This window comes from Vidua chalybeata, chromosome 23, assembly GCF_026979565.1.
Source record: "Vidua chalybeata isolate OUT-0048 chromosome 23, bVidCha1 merged haplotype, whole genome shotgun sequence".
Classification (NCBI taxonomy): Eukaryota; Metazoa; Chordata; class Aves; order Passeriformes; family Viduidae; genus Vidua; species Vidua chalybeata.
This window is the reverse complement of record NC_071552.1, coordinates 2,230,508-2,256,510: the sequence shown is the minus strand read 5'-3', so window position 1 is coordinate 2,256,510 and position 26,003 is coordinate 2,230,508. Positions and strand designations below refer to the sequence as shown.

Sequence of the window (26,003 nt, the reverse complement as noted above, 5' to 3'; positions counted from 1 at the left end):
CCCTCTGCCCCATCCAGCCTGGCACCTTCCAAGAATTTATTTCCTATATTTGCACAAGCCTAAGAATACTTAGAGGCTGCATCTCCACCCAAGCACTCTTAATTATTTAAGTTTTGTTTATGGCCACTCTCAGGGGAGCTGGCTACGTCCAGGCTGCTGATCCCTCCCTCCTCTGGGCAATTCAGCCCTGCATTACTGCTGTTTGATAATGGCCAACAAATCACGGATGCTGCACCGTTTGCCCAGGATGGATCACCCTGGCTCTGTAAATTGGCCAAGCCCTCAGAGCAGGGGGGAGCGAGACGTGCACGGGCTCCTGGGTGAGCACAGAGCTTTGGCTCCGAGTGCTGCTCAGTGCCCCGTGCCCGTGCCAGGCTGCCTCGTGCCTTATCCAGTGATCCCTGCTCACTTCTGGCTCTGGCAGCCACTGGGAACCTGTGGCTGAGGCGAGGCAGGAGCCTGGGATGGCAGGAGGCAGCGAGGAAGAGGAGGGAGGCTCCTTCCTGGGCTCTGCCCACCTCCACAACTGACCTGGGGCTGCACCCCCTGCCCACATCCCCATCCCTTCCTCCCTTGGGGGTTCAGGCCGGCTCTCCCGTTATCCTGCTCATCCAAAAGCTGGAGTTCTGGCAGCTCTTTGCCCAGCCCTGTGGCAAAGCTCCCCAGCCCCAGTGAGATCTGAAGGAATCTGTAGTCTCGTGGCTGCCTCTGCCCCTGTCACGCTCGGTGATAAAGAGAGAGAGAGATTTTGATTACATTATGACAAGCGACAGAGAGATGGAGTGAAAGCTGCAGTCTGCCTGTTGCAATTCCAATTAGCAGGGGTAGCGTGGCCAGAGCCTGGCAGCTGTATTGATCCCAACTTTGGATGGGGAAAACCATTCCAGGGGTCCCTGGGGCTGAGCACAGGGACAGCTGTGGGGCAGGGAGGGGAAGAAAAGCCTGTTTGTAGTGGGGCACTTGAGCAGGTGACTGCATTTCACCTTCCAAAATGCCACAGCCAGCCTGGTACTCAAGCTCTCTTCTGGATTTACCTCAAAATCTGTGCTGCAAAACCCCCTTGGGGTTTGTCTGTAGCTGCAGGATGAGGCAGGCTTCTCCTTGGTGTGCACGTGGAGTGAGTTTATCAAGACTCAGGTTCTTCCCTAGACAGAATGTACCCAAGTTAAACAAATCAGCATCCAGGGAAAAAAAGCCCTGGGCTGCAAGGGAAGGGGGAGTTTCCCTCTCCCACTTGAAGGCAACTCCTGAAGGTCAGAGCTGAGGCAGGCTGGCAGGGCTGTGGGCAGGCTGTCTGTGCAGATGCTGTCTCAGCTGTACCTTCTCTGTGGCAAAGGGGAGGACTCCAATTTGCAGTTTTGCAGGTATTGATCTGAGACCTTTCACTGCCCCTAAACTAACTTTGGAAATAAAAGGCTCAGATCATTCTCCTTAAGTACATATATTCTTTTGTATTCTTGACATTTCAAATGCTGCCGTGCCCGTGGAGTACCTTACAGCGCCTCGCTGGAAATGGGAATATCTGCTGCCTCACACCGACTCCTACCAGGCGTGAATCAGCTTTTACTTACAGGGAAAGAATGGCCTGGAGGTGATGGCAAAGGCAGGCTGAGCTCAGAAGGGCTGGCAGCGTTTCCTGGCTTTGCCACGAGCTCCCTGGAATATCCTTGGCCGGCTCACTTCACCTCTGTGTGCCTTTCCTTGTCAGGAGCTGCTGGGAGCTGTCCCTCTCTGCTCTGCTCACATTGCCCCGTGTCTGCAGGGTGCCTTGCACACCTGATCCTCCCCGATCCAGGCAGGAGACATTTGCAGAGCACAGGGAAAGGTGACTCTCCTTTATTTGGTCATTTTCTCATGGCAGCCAGAAGCAGGCGGCTCCTTGCCCAGGAGGTTTGGAAGGCAGGAAATGCTTTTGCATGGACCCACGTACAAATATTCTGTCCGTGCAAACACTGGGCTCAGTTTCTGGCTGCTCTGGGGCTGACATCATGGAATTGGGTGAACATGGCCCACTGGCTTCCCTGCCTGTTTGAATACAAAGGCCTCTTGATTTCTTGCTCTGCTGGTTTTGTGTTCAGGTCACTTCTGCTTTCCAGGAGAGGGGTTGCAGGAGGGTGAGAGGTGTGGGCTGGACACCTCAGCACTTCCCTGCTCCTTCCCACCCACAGCCTGGCTCCTTGCTGGACAATGCACCAGGAATGACTGTCAGGTGTTCCCATCCTGCCCTGTCCTTGGGTCTGCCGTGGGTGCTGAGGCAGGAAGGACGTCCTGCCACGACAGCAGGTGACACTCATGGTGTCCCACCACGACAGCAGGTGACACTCACGGTGTCCTGCCATGACAGGTGACACTCATGGTGTCCCACCACGACAGCAGGTGACACTCATGGTGTTCTGCCACGACAGCAGGTGACACTCATGGTGTCCCACCACGACAGCAGGTGACACTCACGGTGTCCTGCCATGACAGGTGACACTCATGGTGTCCCACCACGACAGCAGGTGACACTCATGGTGTCCCACCATGACTCCACACAGCAGTGGGAGTCTCCAGGCACCTGCAGCCAGTTTTGCTTTTCCCAAAAGCTCCCTACACGGCTGTGAGCAGGATTCCTGGCACTTGAGTTGCCCTGTGGTAGGCTGCAGATAACAGGAGCACCCTTTGTTGCATGAGCAAGCACTTCCAAAGCTCTGCCCTGGTCCTTCCCCCAGGTAGGGATGGAACCCAGGCCCGCTGAGCCACCCAGTTTGTCCCCGTGTGAGCCTCACATGGCACCGAGTGTGGCTGCCTCAGACAGCAGATGGGTTTAAACAAGTGTCTCTGTGCTAGAAAAGCTCCCGAGTCTCTCTCCTGGGTGATGATGATTTCAGCCATATGCAAGAGTCTTTGGCATTCCAAGGCTGGGAGAAACTTCCCTGGGAAGAGCCACAAAGAGCCACTTCATTCCGTGGCCAAAGGAGCTGCAGGATTCATTGGAGGAAGGAAGGGAGGTTCACTTCCAAGCTCAGTGGAGAAGCAGGGAAGCAGCAGAGTCAGCAGCTGCCTCCTGCCTGCCCACGGAGTCTGTCTGCATCCTCCTCCTCCTCACCCTGCAGCCCCAGTGCACCCCAGCACCCCGGGCTGGGACTGTTCCAGACTGGGGGAGTTATTACAAAATCCTGGTCAGGACAGAGAGAGAGAGAGAGATGGAGGGTTTAAAGTTCGATAATTGTTAATTATTACCCAAGCTTCCAAGGAGACTTTCTGGGAAAAAAGACGTGGCTCTCTTCTGCAAAGGTGTTTTGTGGAACATTAGTCTGTCCTGGCCACACTAAACCTTTCACTCTGCTTCTTTTCTGCCTCCTGTGGGATTAATAAAGTGCTGCTGGAGAGCTTCTTATCTCAGAGCTGAATAATGTTTGCAATACAGGGAGGGGAGCTTTGATCCGGGAAAGGGAGCAGAGGGAAGGGAAGAGGTGGGCTCGGGGGGGCAGGCAGTAACACAGGCTGATGGTACCAGGAAGCCAACTAATTTCTGCATGGATTTAATAGGAGGGTCTCCCACTGATACCGCAGCTTTGGACACACAAATTAAAGTGAAATTTGGATAAAGTCATAAAGCACGTGAAGGATTATCAGAACTTTGCAAGCATTCCAGACACCAGCAGAAAAAAAAAAAATATCAGGGAACCCCCCTGTGAAGGAGAAGAAGCCCCAAAAAGGGGCGCTGGTGCTGCCCTTCCCTCTCTCCTTTCCCAAGCTGGCAGCCGAGCGCTCTCCGGGCGGGAGCCCGCGGGCCAAGGGCCACGCCTGAGAGGCAGGACGGGCTCCTGAGCTTCCCACGGGTGTGGGCTGGAGCCGGTTGGGCCGGGCTGGGCCCCCAGGCCAGCACCCAGCACCCCTGAGAGCGTGCCAGGGCCGCGGGGAGGGAGCAGCCCGGCAGGGAAGGGAAGGCTGGAGGGGTTCAGCCTCCCAGCAGCATCATCTCCCACCCTGCTTCCCCTCCTCAGCCCCCTCTGAGCCCTGAGGAACGCTGCTTCCCAACCCCAGAGTCTCCTCCACGGGCAAGGAAAGCCCATGTGTGGCCCCTGTGGAATGGGGACAGGGCTGCAGAGCTCCCCCACCACCCACAGGGGTTTGTGTGGAGCAGGGAGGTTGGGATGATGGTGGTAACAGCTCCAAAACTGGCTCTGGAGAGTGAGTGTTGCTCTGGGTTTTTCAGGAGAAAACAGGCTGGAGCAGCTGGGACGGCCTGTGCTGAAGTTCCTAAAGAAGAGCCATTTCCTTTTTATTTCTCCTTTCCTTGCAGCAGAGTTTCTTGGTGCCTTCAGCCCGTGTTTCCCCACAGAGAGCCCTTCACCTGTGCAGGCCCAGACAGCCGTGGAGCCTTTGAAGTGTAGCTTCACACTTGCTGTTTTCCCCCTGCCCCAAAAAAAAAGGGGAAACCAGTTCTGGGGCTGAGCACAACAAGCTGCATCAGGTTTGCAGTTCTGGCTGCACGCAGGGTGAGGAAAGAGGAGGTGAAGGACGAGCTGAGGGATGAGGTGAAGGATGAGGTGGAAGAACACCCTCTTCTCTCCGGGTGCCCAGGACAGGCCTGGCTGCTCCTCTCAGATATTCCAGAGGAGCTCTGGGCTCTCCAGGAGGGCTCAGCTGTTGTTTGCCTGCTCCAAAGCCCCACACCACGGCCCCAGTGTGGATGGTTAATCCACAGGGAGATTAGTGGCTGAGTTTTATCTTCACCCACCCCGTCCTCATGGCAGTCTGGTCGGATGAATCCGTCTGGGACAGCTGAGCCCTGTGCCCACTCCCTCCAGGGATGGGAACTCTGTCCCCTGTGCCTGTCCCGTTGTGCAATGCCCTGGTTTAGGGGCGAGGCTTTCTGGAGGCACCCAGGGAGATGCTCCAGATGTCTGAGAAAATGTGGATTTTCCCACAGCCAGGTGGATCTCAGACAGTTCAGGCCCCTTGGGAGGGGAGAACCCTTGTCCCTTCGTCCAGCAAAGCCACCCCGAGGTGCCACCAAGGAGGATGAGGGGAGGGGTGCCAGGGGGCGGTGACCTCCCTGTCCCCAAGGCGTGTGGCCCTGAGCATTCGCCTCGAAGGGGGATTTGCCTGCCAGGCCCATCTGTTCCTTCGGCCCGTCGCCATGGCAACGGGGTGGCTTGAGATGGGCCGGGAAAAAGAATCCAGGCAGGAAAAATATTCCCTTTTTTTTTTGGATCCTGGGCAGAAATGAAGGGGAGAGGGAGGGGACCCTTCTGGCTCCTCCCTGTGGCCCCCCCTTAGAGCTGTGCTGTCCCCAGGCTCCTCCTGCTCTCTGCCTTTCCCTTCCCCCAGGCTGGGTGTCCCATCCAGGTGTGTGGCAGTGGCCAGGTGAGGGTGGGGGATGAGCAGGTGAGGTCTGGATCTCTTCAGGTGAGGGTTGGGGCTGTGCAGGTGAGGTCTGGATCTCTTCAGGTGAGGGTTGGGGCTGTGCAGGTGAGGTCTGGATCTCTTCAGGTGAGGGTTGGGGCTGTGCAGGTGAGGTCTGGATCTCTTCAGGTGAGGGTTGGGGCTGTGCAGGTGAGGTCTGGATCTCTTCAGGTGGGAGTTGGGGCTGTGCAGGTGAGGTCTGGATCTCTTCAGGTGAGGGTTGGGGCTGTGCAGGTGAGGTCTGGATCTCTTCAGGTGAGGGTTGGGGCTGTGCAGGTGAGGTCTGGATCTCTTCAGGTGAGGTCTGGGAGCTCTCCTGCCCCCCTGGCATAGCCACAAGCAGTGAGGATGCTCTGACAGGAGGCTCTGCCTCTGCCCCAGCCCTGGAGCCATTCCCATAGAATCCCAGACTGGTTTGGGTTGGAAGGACCTTCAAGATCATCTCTGCCCAGCCCAGATCCCCTCACCTTGCCCAGGTGTGTGGCCAAGAGGAGCCTGGCAGCTTGGTTTTAATGCCAGGAGTCACTTGTCAGAGCGAGTTACTCCCAGTCATTCCAGTAAAAAAAGCCTGGAATGGAGTGAAAATGGTGCCCTGCTATTTGTGTGCGTATGGCTCTGCCTGCCTGGGTGTATCTCAAGTGGAAATGGCCTGGAAAAAAAAGCAAACAAAAGAGGAAACAACAAATAAATATCTGCTTGTTGACAGTGAGATCTGGGCTAATGTTTGACAGACGAAAGCGAAGCGAACGCGAAGTGACAGATTGACAGAAAGACAGACATGTTTTTGTGCTAGTTTAGCATCCTGATAGAAACAGAAGATGATTCAGGTTTGCAGGGGACCTTGAGGGGTCACCTACCTGCCTGCTGAGGCGGGTGGGTGTGCTGAACACACACCCCTGGCACCAGAAGGCTGCTCTGAGTGGCAGGGCTGCCAGGAGCTGGATCCAAACTGGAGGTACTGGGGCTGGGGGGCAACAGGAGCGGGCTGGGGGGAGCTCTGTGGTTTAGTGTTTGGGCAAAGATTGCCCTCGATGATCTTGGAGGGCTTTTCCAAGCCTAACGATCCTGTGATCCTAAACCCAGGGCTCCTTTTGGGGAGGACACCTGCTGCAGAGGCAGGCTGGGCTTTTGATGACGAGGCTTTTTGTTTGTTCCTCCTCAGTCCAGGGAAGGGGGATCGATGGGGTGAGTTCTCCCTGTGCATTTTGTGGTGGAGTCTGGCTGGGCTGGCTGCAGTCCCAGCTGGAGATTTTCCCATCTCTGGCTTTCCCCTTGCCCTGGACACGTCTGCTCCCAGGGCAGGAGGCAATGGGAGGCATTTCAGGTTGGATAGGGCTTGGAGCAACCTGGAAAATGTCCCTGTCCATGGCAGGGGAGTGGGAAGTTGATCTTTAAGTTCCCTTCCAACCCCTTGCATGATTTTAGGCTTTGGGGCCAGGCTCAAGTGTTGAAGACAAGCTTTGTTTTCCCAGCATCAGACCTGAAGCTTGTGCTGGGAGCTGGGATGAGGAACCAGGCGCTCACATGGCCCTGGTGAATGCAGAGCTGGCTTAAAGTCACCTTTGTGCTCCCCTTTATCCCAGATCTGAGTGCAGCAGGGCTGAATGTCACCTGTTCCCTTGTGAGCAGCGATTTACAAGCGCTCATCCTGCTCCTTGTTTGCAGAGCAAATGCCCTTTTCCTGTTGGCTCTGCCCTCCCTGCAGTGGGGAATCAGCAGATTCTGGGCTTGAAGCTTCTCCCAGATTTATGAGCTTGCTCTTCACCTTGAGAGTAAGGCTCCCTCGCCCTGAGAAAGCTTTGAAACCCAAAACACCAATTGCTGACTTCAGCAAACACCATTGATCCTCCTGCAAATAAAAGTTCTTTCTTTTTCCTTTTTAGGACACGGCTTGTGGGGATTTTGTTGTCCTCTTTGTGTTTCTCTTTTTCCTCTGGAGACACGAGTCCCAAATGGTTCTGGGCAAAATCAATGTGATCTGAAAGGAACTCATCAATAGTCCTTATGGGGGATATTTCCTACCAGCCAGACACCAACAAAAACCCCTCCTCTCATCTTCCTCTCCCCTTGAAAAGCAAGGCTCTTTAATTGGCTTTTAATCCTGGGAAGAGCAGAGCTGTTTGCATGGAATTGGTAATAGGGGATAATATCTCGCCCTGAGTGATGGGTTATTTGATCCTGTGCGTCAGAAACCTGAGCCCGTGCCTGGGAAATCAGGTGGGGAGGGGGATCCCAGCCTGGCTCGGCGCCCAAACGCAGGCACAGCTGCTTTGTGATTTCCAGTAAGGATCAGCAGTGCAGAGGGGAACAAGCTTCGTCCTGTTGCTCCAGGGGATGGAGTGAAACTGGGGAAAAGCCTTGTGTGGGGTGTACAAAAGGGGGGCACACCGGGCAGTTTGGGGGTTTTGACCTTGGTTCCAGTGGTGTCCCACACCTGGCCCTGGCTGTGACTGCACAGGGACAAACATTGACCCCCCCTGGCTGCTGGTGGGCTCAGTGCCTCCTGCACGCCCCCATCGCATCTCTGTGTCCCTAAATGTCACTGCCAGGCCTCTGCCAGCCCCAAGCTGGGCTTGGAGAGGGGGATGAAAGGCTGATAAATCCAGCCAGTCACCAGTTCACCCTCACCGAGCTCTTCAGGCATCGCAGGGGTTTTGCAGTGAGATCCAAAGTGAGGACCACTGACATCACCAGCACGTGGAGCACTCCAGAAAGGGGTGCTGGGAGGCATCTGCAGCTGGGAGAGCTCCCACAGCACCAGGTCCCCAAGCTCTGAGCCCAGTGAAACGTGCTTGAAATGCCCCCTGGCTCCGAGCTGACTCAGGCACACAAGGGAAACTTGTTGATGTGGATGACAGGTTCGTTCCTGGCTGGTTTTTGTTTGTTTTGTTCCGTGCTTCTTGCTGCAGCTGCCTTTGGAGCAATAAATAGCTGTGGAGCTTGCTTGTGGTCTGTGCTAAGTTGTTAATATTTAATCAGAGGTCTGAAGCTTGATTTGTTTGGTTGGCAAAAGATAAAAATGGCTTTTTTGGGGTTTAGGGCTAGGGACAGACCTTCAAAAAAAAAAAAAAAAAAAAGCTCAGGGTCAGCTTTTAATTAATCAATTATTTTAAGACTGGAGCACACCGGTCAGTGACAGATTTTCTGAACACCTCAGCTCCCAGCAAACCTATGAGGTGCCAAAGCACCTGAACTGGCTGGCACTCAGCATGCCCCTGGAGTGAAATGTTATTTACAGAGGAAGCCCTGCTGACATGTGCCAGCAAAGTGTTACCTGGATCCACCCCCTCCTCCTGCTCCTTCCTGGGGCTTGGATTCTGCTCTCCGAGGAAGGCAAGGAGAGAAGGATGTCCTTCCTACAGCAGGATCCAGCTTCCCTCTGGCTTTGTTGGGATTAGGGATCCAGGCCCTGGACAACTGCTCCTGTAGAAACCCTGTTGCAAACTCCTGAGGGTGGGAAGTTGAGTTTTTATTCCCCCATTTGCAACCCTTGCCATGTACAGAAACCTGTCCAGCAGCTGGGCTCCATGGCCAGGCTGCCTGCAAGAGCACCCCTAGGAACTGGCTGTTCCCCTCTTTGCAGGGAGTGAATTCTGGGTGTCCCCAGAGCCAGCCAGACCCCACAGCTCAACCCCTGCTTGAGGGATCCTCTCCCAGCTCCCGGGCTCCATCCCAGGTGCTCGCTTTCGCAGCATTTCCATGTTGGCTCTGGCTTGGTGCAGGGATTTGGCAATCCCCAGGGTTCTGCAGTGGATTCTGTAGTGCCAGGTCTGTGGATTATTATCCCTTGGGACTGAGCAGTGGGATGGCCACGACTTGGCCAGCTGGTGTTTGCCTCGTGGAGGAGGGCACGGCTTATTTGTGAGCAGGACCAAAGCTTGTCAGCTCTGGTGCCTGATCCCAACATCCTGCCTGCTAAATCCCAGCCTTGGGATGAGCTCCTGGAGTCCAGCTGTCCACTCCAGGGGTCAGAGCCTTGCCAGGGCTTTTCTGAGGTGCTGGGGTTTGTGTGCTGGCCGGTTGTGCAGAGCACAACTGACCTGCTGACCCTATTGATAGAAGCACTCCCTGCCTGGGGGACAGAGCTTTCCAGGCTCACCTTGCACCGCACATTGTCACCGCGCTGGTGACATTCGGTGCAGGGAGAATAATCCAGAGACCTGGCACTGCAGGATGGAGATGTGAAGGATCCAGGCTGGGGATGCAGATTTTGAAGGATGAGGATGGAAGGGAGATGAGATGGGGGTGCAGAGGTTGAAGGGTGGGGATTTGAGGGGTGCAGGATGAGGATGTGAGGAATGAAGGATGAGGATGTGAGGAATGCAGGATGGGGATACAGATTTTGCAAAATGGGATATGAGAGATGCAGGATGGGGTGTTAGGGGTGCAGGACAGGGATATAAGAGGGTGTAGGGTGGGGACGTGAGCGGTACAGGATGGGGACATGAGGAATGCAGGATGGGGAGGTTGGGGATGCAGGATTGGGATGGAGGGGTTGCAGGATGGGGATGTGAGAGGTGCAGGATGGGGACATGAGGAATGCAGGATGGGGAGGTTGGGGATGCAGGATTGGGATGCAGGGGTTGCAGTCTGGGGATGTGAGAGGTGCAGGATGGGGATGTGAGAGGTGCAGGATGGGGATATCAAGGGCTACAGGATGAGGATGTCAGGAGGGCAGGATGGGGATGCCGGGTGAGAATGCAGAGGTTTCAGGATGGAATGTGAGGCTTTCAGAGTGGAATGTGAGGGCTGCAAGGATGGGGACTCCGAGGTTTCAGGATGGGGTTAATGCTCTGCACCAAGGCATCCTTTGTTCTGGGCAGGCTGCTGAGGTTTGGAAATGGAGCGCTGAGGAGTGAACACCGCAAAATAGAAACGTCCGCACTTTCTGCTGCTGATTTTTAGTTTCAACAGCTGCTCCATTTGGAACGGATGAAAATGCACTCCGGCTTAGTAGGAGTCAATTAAAAATAAACCGAGGGAGAGGATTGGTGTTGGAGCCCAGCGACGCTCATCGGACATAAAAGTTGCATCCTCTCAAGCCTGGATTTTCGCTCCAATTTGCCACGGGCGGCAGGATGGAACCGGGAGCGCTCATTAGCATGGAAATGCTGTTGGTCGCGCTGAATTCCCGGCCCCGGCGCTTTGTTCCTGCTCCCGGCGGAGCGGGGATGAGCCGCCCCCGGCCCCGCTGACCCCCCCTTTGTGCGGGGCGCCGGGGAGGGGACAGCGCTGTCCCCCCGCGGGGTGACACTGCTGCCTGGCTGCCCGGGCGGATTAGGCAGCAGCCAGCGGACATCTGCAGGGAGGGGGCAGGGAGCCGCTGCTGCCTTTTGTTCTGGCTTTTTTTTTTTTTTTTTTTTTTTTACCTTCTGTGCCCGGAATGTGGCCATGAGTTGCGGCGATCCTTGGGGGATTTGCTTTCTGCCTCCTCAAAATAAGAAGGAAAAACGCTGGCTTAGCCCTGCACCTGCACAGGTGAGCGTGCTGCTGTCTGGGCTGCTCAGGAGAGGAATGCTTTGAGCAGGAGAGGTTGATTCTGTTGGCTTCTCTCATGTCTCTGCTCCTATTCCTGCTCTGACCACCTATTTTTTGGCACCAAGCCTCTCATCCTCCTGCCTGTGTGCTTGCCAGCAAGAAATCGCAAGCAAGGCAGGGAATCCAGGGTCATCCAGGGATGTATGACTGGGAAAGGAATGGAAAAGACCTGATGGCCCACAGTAGGATCCTAATTTTCCTCCCCTTCCTATTATTTCTACATGGATGCTCCACTTGAGCTCTGCTGAGCTGGGAAACAGAGGCAGGTCCTTGCAGTGCCTCCTCCCCTGCAACAAACCCAGCTGGGTTTGCACTGCCTCTGCCTCAGACTGGTCCAGGAGGGCAGCAGGGGGTGGGACCAAGCATCATTTTACCAAGGCTGGACTGAGCACTGGGCCAAAACGCATCATCTTTAAGTGATGAGTCTGAAATCTGACCCGCAGCCCGTGTCGCTTTTCTCAGAGGGGGAATTTGCAAAGGGAGAAGGGGAAAGACAAGTTCTGCTCAGAAATTTGGGCAAGAAGCAGTGGTGCCAAGGAGGAGGAGACAGGCTCAAGTGATGTTCTCCTTGTGGCTGTCCTGGTTAAGCCCCACTAAGGAGAGCAGCACTTCAGAAGTGATTTCTGAAGAAAAAAGGCTCTCCTGAAATGGGTTCTCCAGCTCAGCAGCTCCTTGAGGCAACAGAGGCTGAGGTCTCCTCTACAAGAGATTTTAGCAGTGACTGGGGAAGTCTCTGGATGAGCAGAGCTCTCCCTCTTGTCCAGGTCAGTGAGAAAGGCTCGATTTCACCGAGTTCCCTGCAAGACCCGCTTTGAAACAAAGAGGAAAAAATGGAGCAAATCATCCAGACTCCCTCGTGTCCAAGGGAAAAAAATTGGCACTTCCAGATTTATCCAGCCCAAGGTAGATTTCTTATGCAGAGTGCCTGAATTAAGAACTTCTCCTCACTGACTTTGCAGTGAGTGCAGACAGAGAGCCAAGATGAAGATGTCTGCACGGTGAGCTGGGTTTTTCCATCAAGGTGTGCTGCTCGTTGTGCAGGCAGAGTTTCTCCTCCTCCTCTCACCTTTCTGCAACTTTAGGAGCCCTTTCAGTGGCTTGGAGATGCTTAACAGCTTCACAGTGGGAAAGGTGGCCCTTTCTTGGAGCCTCCTTCCCCCTTTCCTGCTTCTCTTGTGCCTTCCCCTATTTTTCTGTGGTGTGTTTGCATGGCAGGAAGAGAAAATGCAAGGATTGGAAATTAAATCTGGAGAATTAATGGGAGATTTATTAATTTATTAACCTGACAGAAGTAATTACTGTCTCTCCAAGATTCATCTCCTTGCCTGGGTTCCCACACGGTCCCAGGAGCCACAGAACTGTGACAGCAAGGCCGGGCAGAGCTTCCTGAGGGGAATGGAGAGCAGAACACACAGCCAGGGTGGACAGGGCACAAGGGCAGGGCACAAGGCATCCTCCCAAAGCTGGGGATAGACAGGGCAGGATGACTGGGCTGAAGCTGAAGCATCATCTCCTGTGCTCGCTGCAGGAAATCCCTGTGCCCTGGGACAGCTGTGGTGTGGCAGGGGACAGTCCAAGCCAAAGCAGCTGGGAGCTGCTGTCTGCACTGCAGGAGCTGCTCTCCACAGGTGGACTCTCAGAGATGGATTCTGGCAGCAGCTTCTTGAGTTCTTTGAGCTGTTCTGAGTCCTTGCACTCTTCTTGCACTCCTGCTCCTGTTAATGTGTCATTTAACACAAGTGTGGGCAGAATCCTGCGGTGCTGAGAGGTGCCAAAACATGGCTGATGAATCCCCTGGCCCCAGCTCCTGGCATTATCAATTAAAAAGCCATTTGTCCTCAGTGTGTGCATTGAAAAGCTCTCAGCTCATTTTATTCTTCGTCACCCTCAGTGCAGGAAGGCCTGGGACTCCATTTAAAATCTATTTGAGGACTGGTTCCGAGGTTTCTCAGGGACTTGGCGAGGTTTTGTAGGCTGTGCATTCAGCCAGTGACTTCTCTGCCTCCCTCAAGATCCTTTGCTCTTTTTCCACCTCTGTGAAAAAACGAAGGCAGTGGATCAAGAGGAGTTTTCAGACAACCTCTGTGCATGCTTTGGCCTGGTTCTGTCTCATCTAGCAGTGCCAAGCAGACAGTGGGGGCTTTTTGCTGTTTTGTGGCTAAAATCTCCTGTTGCGGTGCTTCCCGGTGCTGGATGCGTTCACGTTGGTGAAGCGCAGAGCTTTCGAGCTCTGCAGGGGTGACAGGGAAGTGTTTCTGCAGTGTGACAGGGCCAAGTGAGTCCCCCTGCCCTCCCCTTCCCACAGCCCCGGCTCCCTGTACGCTGAATTTCCCTGCTGTGAATTTGTCAGCCTGCTCCTCCTGGCGATGCTGCTGTGGGCAGAGGTGCCAGAAAGGCAGAGCCAGAGGTGCTGTGGAAGGGTGGGAGAAAGGGAAAACACATGGGAAGTGTGAGTGCTGCCTCTTCCCCTTGCTCCTGGGAAGGCAGAGCTCAGACACAGCCAGGGCTTTGCTGGCTGCCCTTGGCACACACACAGAGAGGGAAATCACCCCTGAGCAGCTCCAGCACAGCCCCACACAGGAGAAGGCACCACAGCCAGGCTGAGCAGCTCCAGGGACAGCTCCAGCCCCCCTTGGGGCAGCCCTGGCTGGGGGGGAGCTCCCCAAAACAGCTGGAGGGGCTCTGGTGCACCGAGCTGGGGCACGGGGTGAGGTTATCAAAGAGGGGCCCAGCCCCGGTGTGGTAAGCACATTTCTTTTTCTGTCAAGATTTTTTTTTCATAGAACAACACAAAAGAAAAAAAAAAAAAAAAAAAGAAAAAACAATTTCTATTTCTGCTCCTTGTTTTTCACATATAGAATGTGTTTAAAGAATTGTTTACCTAGAGTGATTACTTAATTAGTGTCTAGTGAAGATTGTTTAAGCCTAATAGCCAATCAGATCCACCTGTGTCTAGACTCTCAGCAGAGAGTCACGAGTTGTGGGTTAGGTATGGTAGTTAGAACTAATTTTATAGTTTTAGTCTCTCCTTTAAATAGTATATTAATGTATTATAGTATAGTTATAATAAAAGAAACATTCAGCCTTCTGAAGCAGAGTCAAACATCATCATTTCTTCCCACCAAGCTCACCTGCATTTACAATCCCCCTGCTCCTCCCCTGCTCCTCGGGGTGTTCCAGCTCTGGGGGTGCTGGAATTGCCCAGCCTCTGCTCCAGTGCAGGCCACCGTGGCCTGGTGACAGTGGGACAGTGGGACAGCGTGCAGTGCCTCCGTGGGATCCCAGCTGGGGCTGCTCACCAGGTCAGGCTGCAGTGCTGGAATCACAGAATATCAGAGCTGGAAGGGAGGCACAGGGAGCTTGGAGTTCTGCATCCCCACAGGAGGGTGTGGGCTGTTGGAGTCGCTCCCTGACGGGATATAGCACAACCCCTGTGAGCAGGCAGCAGGATTTGAGCCCCACTGCTGCAGATTTTGGGTTGGGACCTCAGGCCTGCCGTTCAGCCCAGGGAAAGCTCTGGGTAGTGGCAGCAGGGAAGGATGGACAGCAGGGAACGTGCCTGGAAGGGGCAGCTCCTCCCTGCTGTGGCAGCCTGGATCAGCTCCTGCCCTGAAGCTCGAGGGCTGGCTGTGTTCTCTTCCAGCTGCTTTTTTTGAGGGTGCTGTGGGGCAGGGTGGGCCTGGCAGGGGTCTTTGCCAGCTGCAGGTGGTGTTGCTGTGCCTCCAGCCCAAGGCAGCTCCAGCACAAGCGAGGTCAGGCCAGGGAGCCTCATCCCTGCCCTGCTCCTGCTGCCTGGCCCAGCTGTGTCTCCAGGAAGGCTTCTCATTTCTGGGCTGGGTTTCTCCTTTGGCTGCTTTGTTTACGGGGGAATAAATGACACAATCAGGCGGCCTGATCTGGTGTGCTGGGAGGGAGGAGAGGCTTGATGCAGATCTCCGGGGCTGTTGCAATCAGCTTAGCCATTCCCAGCATCAGGGGCTGTGGAGATCAGCCTTGGGAGAGAGGCTGGACCCTGCTCTGCCAGCGTGAGGGTTTTGTGGGAGCAGGACCAAAGGTATCACTTAAGTTTGGAAGCCTTTTCCAAGGTGTCAGATCAAATCCTGTGTTTAATTCTAAGCTTTGGCTTAGTTCTGAGAATTCCCCTCATTTCTGATTCCAACATCTCCCCCTTCTTCCCTTCCCAGCATCTGTAGCCAGGCTTTCCCAATCTCCCAGCCCTTCATTCCCCACTGCAGTGCCCCTTTTCAAGGCCCATCCCTGTGGACAGGCCTGTGACTTCCTCCCCTCCTGTCCCCTCTGTGCTGGCTCGCTCCGTGTCCCCCGTTTTTGGGTGTCACTGCTTGCTCTGCCCCTCCCAGTATCTCCCATCTGGTGTTCCCCTTTGCCCCGCTGTGCCGTGGCTGGAGGGGTGATGCCCAGGGAGCAGGGGCACCACCTGCACTGTGCCAGCTCCTGGAGGCTCAGGAGCCACAGGAGCCACAGCCGGACGTGGGACGGAGAAGGTGGATGGGGAGGGAGCGTGGGAGAAAGAAGGGCCTGTGCATGAAATATTCCAAGTGGGGAAAATTGGCAGGGTTGCTAATGCTCTGAAGGAGGAGGCAGCCCTCTCTCAAGCCCTGGGGCAGATCAGGAGGCAATAAAGGAGAAGAAAACACCAGAAATGAGATCCGCCAAGCTGACGGCCCAAGCAAGCTGAAACCTGCCTGGGAAGGCAGCTCGTTCCAGAGTGGGAAGGGGCAGATTCCCAGTCAGGACTGGCTCTGTGCAGTGCCTTTCCCATGGCAACAGAGCCCCAGGTTTGCAGGAAGAGCTGGGCTTTCATTCAGTACCTGGAGGGGAACTCTGCCCCCAGCCCTTAACCCTGACTGCAGGCTGCCCCAAGCTGGAGGAGCTCAGTTTGTGGGCAGCTGGAAATGTCAGCCCAGCCCAGCAACTCCTCTGTGCAAGCCCCAACTCCCAGAGCTTATCTGGGCCCGATCTGGAGCCACGCCGGGGCTCATTCGCAGTGACAGAATGAAAGCAGGCTCATTCCAGCACCACGCCAGCACCTTTCACTGTGCTCCGGCACAGAGCCCGCCAGAATGGGAATGAGAACAGGGATCTGCTGTGGCAGCTGGAATTTTCCTTTGGGGAGGACTCGTGCAGTCCCAAATATCACCCCACTACCAGGCTGCACTGCTTCGCGTGCGATTTGTGCAACTCTCCTGCGCTCAGCCTCGCTGGAGCTGGAGGAGGGGAGAGCAGTGCATTGCCTGGGCTGAACTGTCCCTTGCCACTGGGGCTGGGAGCCAGGGGACATTCCTCAGCAAGCCAGCACAGCCCCTCCAGCTCCCTGCTCACACATCCCTGTGCTCAGGACAGCTCTGGTACGTCCCAACACACAGGGGCTGATTCCACGTCCCTGCTGCTGCTTTGCCTGTGACATTTCTCACTAAATCTGCCTTTCTGGGGCAAGTTGGAGCAGGCAGCCCCGTTTCTGGTTGGACAGGCTTTGTTTGTGCTCTGGGAGAAGCGCAGGGGTTGGGAGCAGGGATGGGAGGTGCACGGTTTGTGGCCTGGGAGAGAGGGGACGTGCTGGGACTTGCTGCCCATCACTCCCCCTCTGCACTGTTCCAGCTCAAGGTTTTGAACTTTGGGAATGTCTCCCTGAGAAAAAAGGGGTGTGAAACGGTGCCAGAGGGGAGCAAGGAATGGCGAAGGGGAGCAGGAGGAGTGGGTGGTTGTCTCATGGGAGCTGGGGGGACAGAAAGGGGGGACAGAAAGGCTGTCCAGTTTGGGGACACAGGGAACAGCCAGCCATCCCCCCTGGGCCAGCACTCCAGGCTCTGGAATTGAATGGCTCCTGTCTGTGAGGAGAAGGAATGGCATTGTTTCCCTTTCCCTGCTTCCCTCTCTTCTACTCAGCTCCTTCTCCATTTCAAATGTGCTTTTTCCTCCCAATCCCTTCCCTCCCCACCTCTCTCCTCTCTCTTCCATCCTTTTGTCTGGCTCTGTGTGAGCCCCTCTCCTGCCTGCCTGCAGAATTCCTGTGCCCAGACACAACAGATGCTAAAGGGCAAGACTGGAACTACTCTAGATGCAATCTCCATTTTGCTCAAGGATCATTAATTACCTCGATGATTAAATACAATTAAAGATCCGTAAGACCTTTCTAATATCAGGACCTTTAGCAAGGGCAGCTTTTAGGAATCTGCACCAGCAGTAAAACAAAAGGAGGAGATAGACCAGTAAATTGGGGAATCCCAATTAAAATCCGTGCTTAGCTCATTAACCTAATTACACATTGTGTCTTGCTGGCCTCAGCTCGGCTGAGGGGGAGGCGAGGCAGCAGAGGGGGCAGGCTGGGATTCCATGTGCTGATCCTATGGGATTGTTTATGTCAGGTCTCCATTGTCCCTTTGGCTGAGAAAATGGCCTTGGTGGGGGATTCAGAGCTGGGGCTGCGGAAATCCAGGAGGGTTTTGTTCCGAGCCCTGTGTACTTGGAATACAGCACGTGTTTCCTCTTCCCTGACATGTTCCCTGTGCACACACCCTGCTCTGTGCCCTGCCTGCCAGGTGGCTCCTTCCCACACCCAGCTCAGCCTCAGCCCTCCGTGGAGAGCACTGGGGGGAGAGGGAGAGTGGGTGAATGGGATGGAAGTGGATTGGAGGGGGAGAGGGGCTCTCTGGAAAGGGGAAATGGGTCAGTGCTGAGCACAGAGAATCCCCCAAGCAGGCAGATTCCTTTGCTGAGGCTGAAGGACACCAGAACCCCCTGACTTGGGGCTTGCCCTGCAGGGAATCATCTGCTCTGCTTATCTGCTGTGGCACCAGGAATCCCTGTCCCTTGTCCCCTTCCCCCTTCTCATGGCAGGCTGCACAAAGGCCTCTCCTTCTCCCATCCTGAGTCCAAAATCCTGCACAAAGTCCTCTCCTTCTCCCATCCTGAGTCCAAAATCCTACACAAAGTCCTCCCCTTCTCCCATCCTGAGTCCAAAATCCTGCACAAAGTCCTCTCCTTCTCCCATCCTGAGTCCAAAATCCTGCACAAAGTCCTCCCCTTCTCCCATCCTGAGTTCAAAATCCTGCACAAAGTCCTCTCCTTCTCCCATCCTGAGTTCAAAATCCTACACAAAGGCCTCTCCTTCTCCCATCCTGAGTCCAAAACCCTGCACAAAGTCCTCCCCTTCTCCCACTGTGAGGTCCAAAATGCTGCTCCCAAGCCTGGCACAGAAGCCGGCCTTCCCAGGAGTTTTTGGGAAGGGAGTCCTGTTGTCCTGGCCTGTCTGTCCCACCGAGAGAGGGAACAGGAAGCTTCACAGGCTGGAGCCAGGTGACTCAGGGATTTGTGGCTTTTCCACACGAAAGTCTGCGGGGTGCAGCTGCCTACGTGGCTGCCTTCAAAGGCTTGGGGAGGAGGTGGCAGGTCCAGGCACGTCCTGCCCAAAACCGGCCCAATTTGAGAAAGCAAGTCGGAGCTGGAAGAGGTCAGGGTGCGGCTTCCCATGCACCAGGGCAAGGGAAATGGAAGGAATGGGGACCCTGAGCCCCGTGGGACCCAGCTGTGGCTTTCCCAGTACCTGCAGGCATGGGGGAGAAGCGATGGAGGCAGGGAACCAAGGTCAGGGCAGCAGAGCCACTGCCAGCTGAGAGGGGACAGCATTCCCTGGATCAGCTTGAGCTGCCCTGTGGAGTGCTTGGGAAGGAGGCAGAGGGGAGTTAGGCACATGCAGGAGTTTTTGACAGCACAGTTTGCCACATTCCTGCTGGGAAGGAGCCCCGCCATGGCCTCAGATGCCTTCACACAAAGCCAGGGTGCCCCAAATGCTTTCCCTGCTTGGGGAGAGCATCTGCTCAGCCCTGACTCCCATCTGAGTCCCTTGGGAAAGATCTGTTCCCTCCCTTCCCTCTGCCCACACAGACACACAGCCAAACACCATTTTCCTTCCCCTGGGTTTGCTGTGGGCATCTGAGGAAGATGAAGGGATATGAGGGGACCACGGGGACCTGCTGGGAGCTGGGAAGGGCTTGGTAAGATGGGGACAGATAGAGACGAGGGATCTGCCTCTCTGCTGCGTTAGGAATGGGAAAGCAACAGCTTCAAAGCCTGCTGAAGCTCCTTGGGTTTCGCAGTGGTGTCACCCAGGTGGGAGGTTTGCAGTCGCACAGCTCTGGGATCGCAGGCATTGCCCCAGCCCAAACATGGTGCAGGGGAGTCATCCCCGCTGCCATAAAACCGTAGGGCAGCTCTCACCCAAGAATTTAATCTAACAGAGGATCAGCAGGAGCCTGGTGAGACATCCCAGCAGGCCTTGCTTTGCACATTGGCCATTCCTTGGCTGGTGCTCTGCTGGCAGGTAATTAAAATGGCTTAACCCTGCAGCCCCAGCAGCTGCCTGCAGATCATTCGTCTTTATGCCCAAGGGACCCTGCCCTCAGTGTCTGCTCCAGAGAACCCCCCCTCTGCAAGGCTAAAAGCGTTTCATTACACAGGCAGAGAGTGAAGGCAGAAACGTGAATGCCTTTTTCTAAAATCACTGCAATGGAAAGAAAGAAGGGAGAGGAGAGAATCCTAGGGATGTGAAGAAAGAGGGGGTTTGTAGATCCTACAAGGAGAGAATTCTGAGTGTTCCTCTGTGATGCCAAGTGTATCTGGAGTATTCCCAGAGCAAACAGTGCAATTGCTTTGGATTCACACTTTGCCACTGAGTTGTCAGGCCCGAGGTTCCAGCTCCCAAAGGGCTCTGTGCAGACTTGCAGATGAGTTGTTGTTCTTTCCCAGGGGATGTGGAAGCTCTGAGAGGAAAGGCCACGCTCACTTTTCTGAGGACAGCTGTAAACTTCCTCTTCCTCTCGGGCTTTGTGTTGCTTCCCTGTCTGAGTCCTTTGCTTGGGGTCATCCACAGCACAATGTCCCAGTCCTTGTCAGGGTGTTTGTTGAGGCTGGATCACCCACAGGGCTGGGAGCAGCCGTGGGGATCTCACTGGGCTCCCTCAGCTCGAGAAGAGCCTGTTATTTTCCTTTTCAGGGCTGTTGTTTCTCTCTGATGGGATCTCTCCCAAGGAAGGTGTGTCCCTCCCCTCAGGGAAGGCTCTTCCTTTCCCTTTGGGGCACATCCTTCTCATCCTCTGTGCTCTGTTTGCTCCATCCCTGTGGGTCAGGGCACAGGATGACCTCAGAGCAGAACACACCTTGGACTGATCTCCTCTCCCCGTTCTTGATCTGCTGAGATCCCTGTGACTGTCACAGCCCTGGTGGTGTGGCAGCATCACAAACAGGAGGCTCTCAAGCCTGGAAAAAACTTCTGGTTCATTCAACTGCCTCCTCTGAGAGTTTTTACAGACAATTCCTGAGACCTCCACCCTTCACTGCAGATTGAGCCTCTGAACTCTCTAAGCCCTGCACTAACAGGGGTTAATTACATTTATCTACAACTTACCTTCCTTCTCCACTGCCTCTTCTCACTCTGAAGTTACCTCCAGTAACCCAGGTGACATAAACTCTTTTTCCAAGATGGGACAATTACTGTTCAAACAGGTTCAGAATCTCCTTTTAGTCTCTTTTCCCCATCTTCTCTTTTAATTCATTTTCCATTCATTTAATACCCACATGCTTATTTCTGGAAGTCTTCCTCCACTACTATTCTGGTCAGTGTTTTACCAAATTGGAAATGGGACTTTTTGTCCTCTTTCCTCTTGCCATTAGCTATTTATATCCTCCCATCCATCTCTTTAGGTAGCCAAGCATCCAGCTGTGTTCTCTCTGCCACTCTGGTCCCTAAGCAACAATTAAAGGTGGTTCTGAGCAGCTCTTAGCTCGAGCAGGGGTGACAAACAAGTGACACTGCAGCCTGGGAGCAGCCCCAGCCCAGCTGCCACGTCCAGAGGTGGTGGAGCAGCGAGGGGAGCCACAGCCAGGCTGGTCCCATCCTTCTGGGGAGGAGTTCTTGTCTCCCAGGGATTCTTCCTGCAGAGTTCCTCCTCGCCTGGGTGATGGTCCTGGCATGGGAGGTCAAGGCATGGAGTCACTGCATGCTTTGGGCTGGAAGGGACCTTAAAAACCATTTAATTCCACACCCTGCCACGGGCAGGGACAGCTTCCCCTAAGTCCCATCCAACCTCGCCCTGGATATTTCCAGGGATGGAGAGTCCACATCCTGTCTGGGCAAAGCCCAGCCCATCTCCCCTCCAGGCCTCCCTGCTTCTGCCTCCACTGTTTTGTCTCCAGAGCCATTTCCCCCACCCTGGGCACCCCCCTGGTGGAGGACAGAACTGCTCCTGTGGGAAATGTGGTATTTTTAACCCATTATACCCATATTTTTAACCATTTAACCCATATTATAACCCATCCTCGCTCCAGCCCTTGGGGGAGGCAGCAGAATGCTGTGCTGGGGAAGGTGCTCAGGAGTTCCCATCTTTTCCATGATAAAAGTTCTGCTGGAAGCCTGGAGGACCCTTTCATTCCTTTGTTCTTCCTCCCACCAGGAGAGCTGGCTGACATTTTTGGGGTGAAGTTTGTCTTAAAATATGCACAATGTTCTGGAGGAGCTGCGTCCGTATTGTCATGTCTGCTAAAAAAATGTAATAGCCTGGTTGGTGTTCTCTCTCTCTCTCTCCCTCTTTTTGCCCCCAAATCTGAAAGGAACAGGAGATCTCTCAACCAGCCTCCCCTGGAGCTGTTTGAGAGTGGAAAGGCACAAGCAGCAGACGGAGGAGGAGGAGGTGGGCACACCAGGCAGGTGCAGGGTGGGAGCAAATCCGTCTGTCAGGAAGGAGGAACAGACAGGGAATCCAGAGGGAGAGGTGCTGGAGGGGGGCTGGGGGTCCCACCCAGCTTGCAGGGCTGGCCCAAGCCCCCAGAAAACTCCTAACCCAGGCACAGGGTGGGATGAGACCCAGGAGAGGACGAATCCAGATGGATCAGAGCCTGGAGTGGGCTGTGGAGAGTGAAGGTGGGGAGAGCCACAGGGAGGTGATTTGTGCTTGGGGGTGAGAGCTGTTGGAAAGGTCGGCTGCAGGGATGACTAACGCAGCATGGGCTGGCAGAGTGGGGAAGTTGGGCGTATCAGAGGGAGGTCTCCTTCTGCTTTGTGGCTGGCATTTGAAAACATCCACAGAAAGGAAATTTCAAAAGAAAACTTTGGCCTGGCTTCATCTAAAATGCTCCCATTGCATGGCAACCAAAGCATCCCATCCTGGCTGCACTCCTGGCCGGTGTTTTACCATAATGCCATTTCAAAGAAATGAGAGTCCACAAGGAAAAAACATTTCAAACTTATCAAAAGGGCTTTTTTTTTTTTTTTTTTTTTAATAGAATTTTGCCAAAATCAGCACGTTCCACTAGATGGTTTTGGCTTGGACTAAGTGACCCTTTCCATCAGAAAAATACGCTGTGCTGGAAAATTTTCCACCATCTCTGGTTATTTTTTCATAGCATGCTTTCCATTTTTGTGGCAGCCTCCAGTCTGAGCTGAGACAAAGCACACAGGAGTCCCCTGAGAGCAGTTGACCTCCTGGTCTTTGGAAGAGCAGGATGACTCCCTGGAGCTCTCCCCAGTGGCACAGGAAAATCCATCTGGCATCCACATCCTTCTGCAAGTGGCTTGTTCCCTGAGAAGGAAACAGGGAGCCTGGTGCTGATGTAGTTGAACAAAAGTCAGTGAAATCACCACGAAAGTCAATAAAAATCTGTCAATTGAGGCCAACTGAGCTGTTTAACCCTGAGAATCCAGGCCTGGTTTCTCCAGCACGAGGCTGGGAATGGGGTGTTGGCTCTTGGCTTGCTCCATCCTGCTGCCCGTGCATGGATCTCCCTGGGGAGCTGATTGCTTTCTGCTCCTGCCTTGTCTCTCGTGAATCAGGACTTGGGGAACAGTTTTGGGGCAAATCTGTGATTCCAGCCTGCCACAGGGATTGAGGCCTGCCAGAGCTGTGGGGATCCCAACCTTCCTGCTTGGAATAAAAGTGAAACATCCTGAGAGAGGCCCCCAAAAGTGTTGAAGGTTGTGTTTGAAGGGACACCTTTGTCCCTGGGCACTGAGGCACTCAGCACTGGTGTCACTCCACCTCCAGAGGGACATTTGTCATCGAATTCCCCTAAGTGCTGTAGCACAACCCAGCTCCTCCCTGGGGCTACCGGGAAGCACAAAGCCACCTTTTTGGAGAACGGGATAATCAGGCATGGAGAAATCTTTCATTTCTCTTCCTGGAAGTTCACCTGGGTCCCTCATTGCATTACAATCATTAAGGAGATGCAACTTTTGAGTCTAAGTCCCCAGTTAACTCAGCAGGAGGAGTGTTGCTCCCACTGAGAGGTGTCCAAAGGGAAATGGGAGTTTGTGAACTCCTCTCTGCAGGACAAAAAATCTTTTTTTTTTTTTTTTTTTTTTTCTGTAGAATTCCCTGCTCCTCCTGCCTTGCCCTCTGCTCTGGCCTCTCTGAGCCCTTGCTGACAGCCCTCACCTTTCTGGGCAGGGAAGAGGGGCTGTTCCTGTGTTGGTCTCCCAGGAAAGCAAAGCCCAGGCACCCCAGAGGATGGGGCAGGGAGCTTGACCCGTGCTGGGAGGTCTCCCTGCTGGGCTCTGACCCTCCCTCCCTGCTTTTTTCCCCCCTCCCCCTGCTCAGCCTGCCTTTAATGGGTGGTCTTGTCACTTGTTTACAGTCCTGGCTCTTGCAGGCCCCTCTAAGCCCAGCAATCATTCCCCAGACAGCCTGGATGGAGGTTGAGAGAGCTGCATCTCCACCCAGCACGGGGGTCACAGAATGGTTTGGGTTAAAAGGACCTCAAAGTTCATCCCATTTCACCCCCTGCCATGGGCAGGGACACTTCCCACTCTCCCAGGTTGTTCAGAGCTCCATCCAACCCAGCCCTGGACACTTCCAGGGACGGGGCAGCCACAGCTTCTCTGGGAAACCTGTGCCAGTCTCTCACAGTAGAGAATTTCTTCCTAAAATCTAATCTAACCCCACTCTTTTTCAGTATGTGGGATATTTCAGAAACGTGGGGCTGGCTTTGCTCAGAGGGTGAATGGCACACTCACCCCCAGCCTCAAAGTCTCTCCTAATTTCTGGCATGTCCTTAGCACAAAATCTCAGAGATTTGGTTGCAAGCAGTTTGCTCGTGGTTGGTAAAATAGTGAGCCACATTTTGGGAACCTTTAGTGGAGCTCTTGACTGGGCAATGTTTAGGTTTCCACACTCGGCCTATTAAATGGATTTTCCACTTCATCTCCCTCGGTTTCCTCAGCCTTGGAAATGAGGGTGACTTGTCCATTTGCATGAAGGGTGGGTGGGGCTGTGGGGCCTCCCCACAAATCCTCCATCCCTGCTTCCTCAGGTGAGAATTGCCACCATCCTCTGCACATCCCCACCTCCAACCAGGTGAGACTGCCGGTGCTTGCCTGGGTGGCCTTGGGCACATCTCTTTGTCATTCAGCACCTCTGATTTCCCCACCCCTGAAAGCAGGGGTAATAAGGCTTTCCTGCCTCTCAGGGTGTTGGAGGATTAATTAGTTGCTGTTTGAAAAGCCTTTTGAAGATGCAAAGGTTTTTCCCATAAATATGCAGAGTGATTCCTGCAGATGGGGCCCAGGTAGGACTGGAGCTGTGTCTGCCTCTGCTCTGTGGAGATCATAAACCCGGGAAGAAGTGAAATTTGTAGAAATTCCTTACACAGGGGCTTGATGATAAGAAAGCTGAGCAGCAGCAGGCTGGAAATCGAGCAGAGCACTGAATTTGGGGTTATTTGTGTTCACTGTTCTTTCTGGGCTGCTGCTCATGGGCAGGAATCTTTAAAAAACCCAGAGAAAGCTGGGAGGTCTAAGCCTTTCCCACTTCCCTGCAGAGATATCTCTAGGGCAAGATAAAAATGCATTAAAAGAGAAATCACAGGCGGGGAGGCAGCGAAGGGTGTCTGTCCATTGCATCTGTTGGTGCCATGTTTGCATTTGTCTTGTTTGCAAAGCTTTTCCCTACTTGTCAGCCACCAGAACATATATCACATTCTCCTGGTTACAGAAAAAACTTGCATGTTTCTGTCTTTCGAAACAAATTGCAGAAGAACAGAGCGTGGCATTCCTGCTTGCGAGAGGAGGAAACATTTCTTTTTAACTTCGGGAGATAGTGAGATATCAGCAATATGTTATATCCTGAGAGATAATGGGAGGAAAGCAAAACCACAGGCAGAAAGCTGTGACTCTTAAACATACATTTCAGCTACAGGAAAGTCAGAGTTTTGATCTTCTCCATGAAAATTACAGGGCTGGCCAGCACCAGCGGGGTTTGGCAGGGATGCATTTTTCACCGCGTTTTGGACGCAAGACCAGCGTTTGGATCTTTGATAATTTCCTGTGACCGGGCATCTGTCCTGATGAAAGAGGCTTGGTTTGAGTGGGGACAGAGGGAATTGGCTGGTGGGGCCAGCCAGAGGAGGCTGCCAGTTATTAACCCTGGCGCTGAAGTCACGCCTGAGTCAGCAGAGTTTCGGCTTTGTCCCGTTCCCATTGTGGAGGCGAGTGAGTCATTCCCTGCTCCAGCCCTGAGAGCTCCCCCGTTTCCTGCTCCAGCTCCGAGCCCACAGACCAGCCAGGGAAGGAAGGATCTGATGTTCTCTCATTTTTCTGTGCCATCAAGTTTATTTTTGTTTTTATTGAATCTCTTCAGTCTCAAGTTCCCTCCTTTCGGAAATGAGGCTCTCCATGGGTTACTATCTTGATCCCCTCTTCACAGTTCCTCATTAAATCTCTCCTCCTTAGCACCTGGAGAGCTCTAATAGCGAGGAGATTTAGCACTGGACCAGAATTCCTTGAACAACATCCAAGGCAACAAGGAAGTCCAAGAAAGAGGCAGAGCAGAGCAAACACTCGTGTGCATTTGGGGACTCAGCCCATCAAGATAAGGTCTCAGGACAGTCTCAGCTTAATTAGCTTCCCTCTTCTCAAAGCTCCAGCTTCATTCCCTTCCTCCACACTTGATTTTCCAGCTTTTCTTCCCCACCCAACCACCAAATAAGCATTGGCTCTGCTTGTGGTCCTCTTTCTTTTGCTTACAGGTTAGAATTGGTAAGCAAAAAGACCTTGTTTTTTTTCCTTG

General features: G+C 53.9%; 1 protein-coding gene across 6 annotated transcripts in view; it reads left to right on the top strand.

Annotated features, from left to right (window-relative positions):
• The window catches only part of NECTIN1 (nectin cell adhesion molecule 1), a 95,903-nt gene that overhangs the window by 9,286 nt on the left and 60,614 nt on the right, over window positions 1–26,003 (top strand). The window lies entirely within an intron of this gene.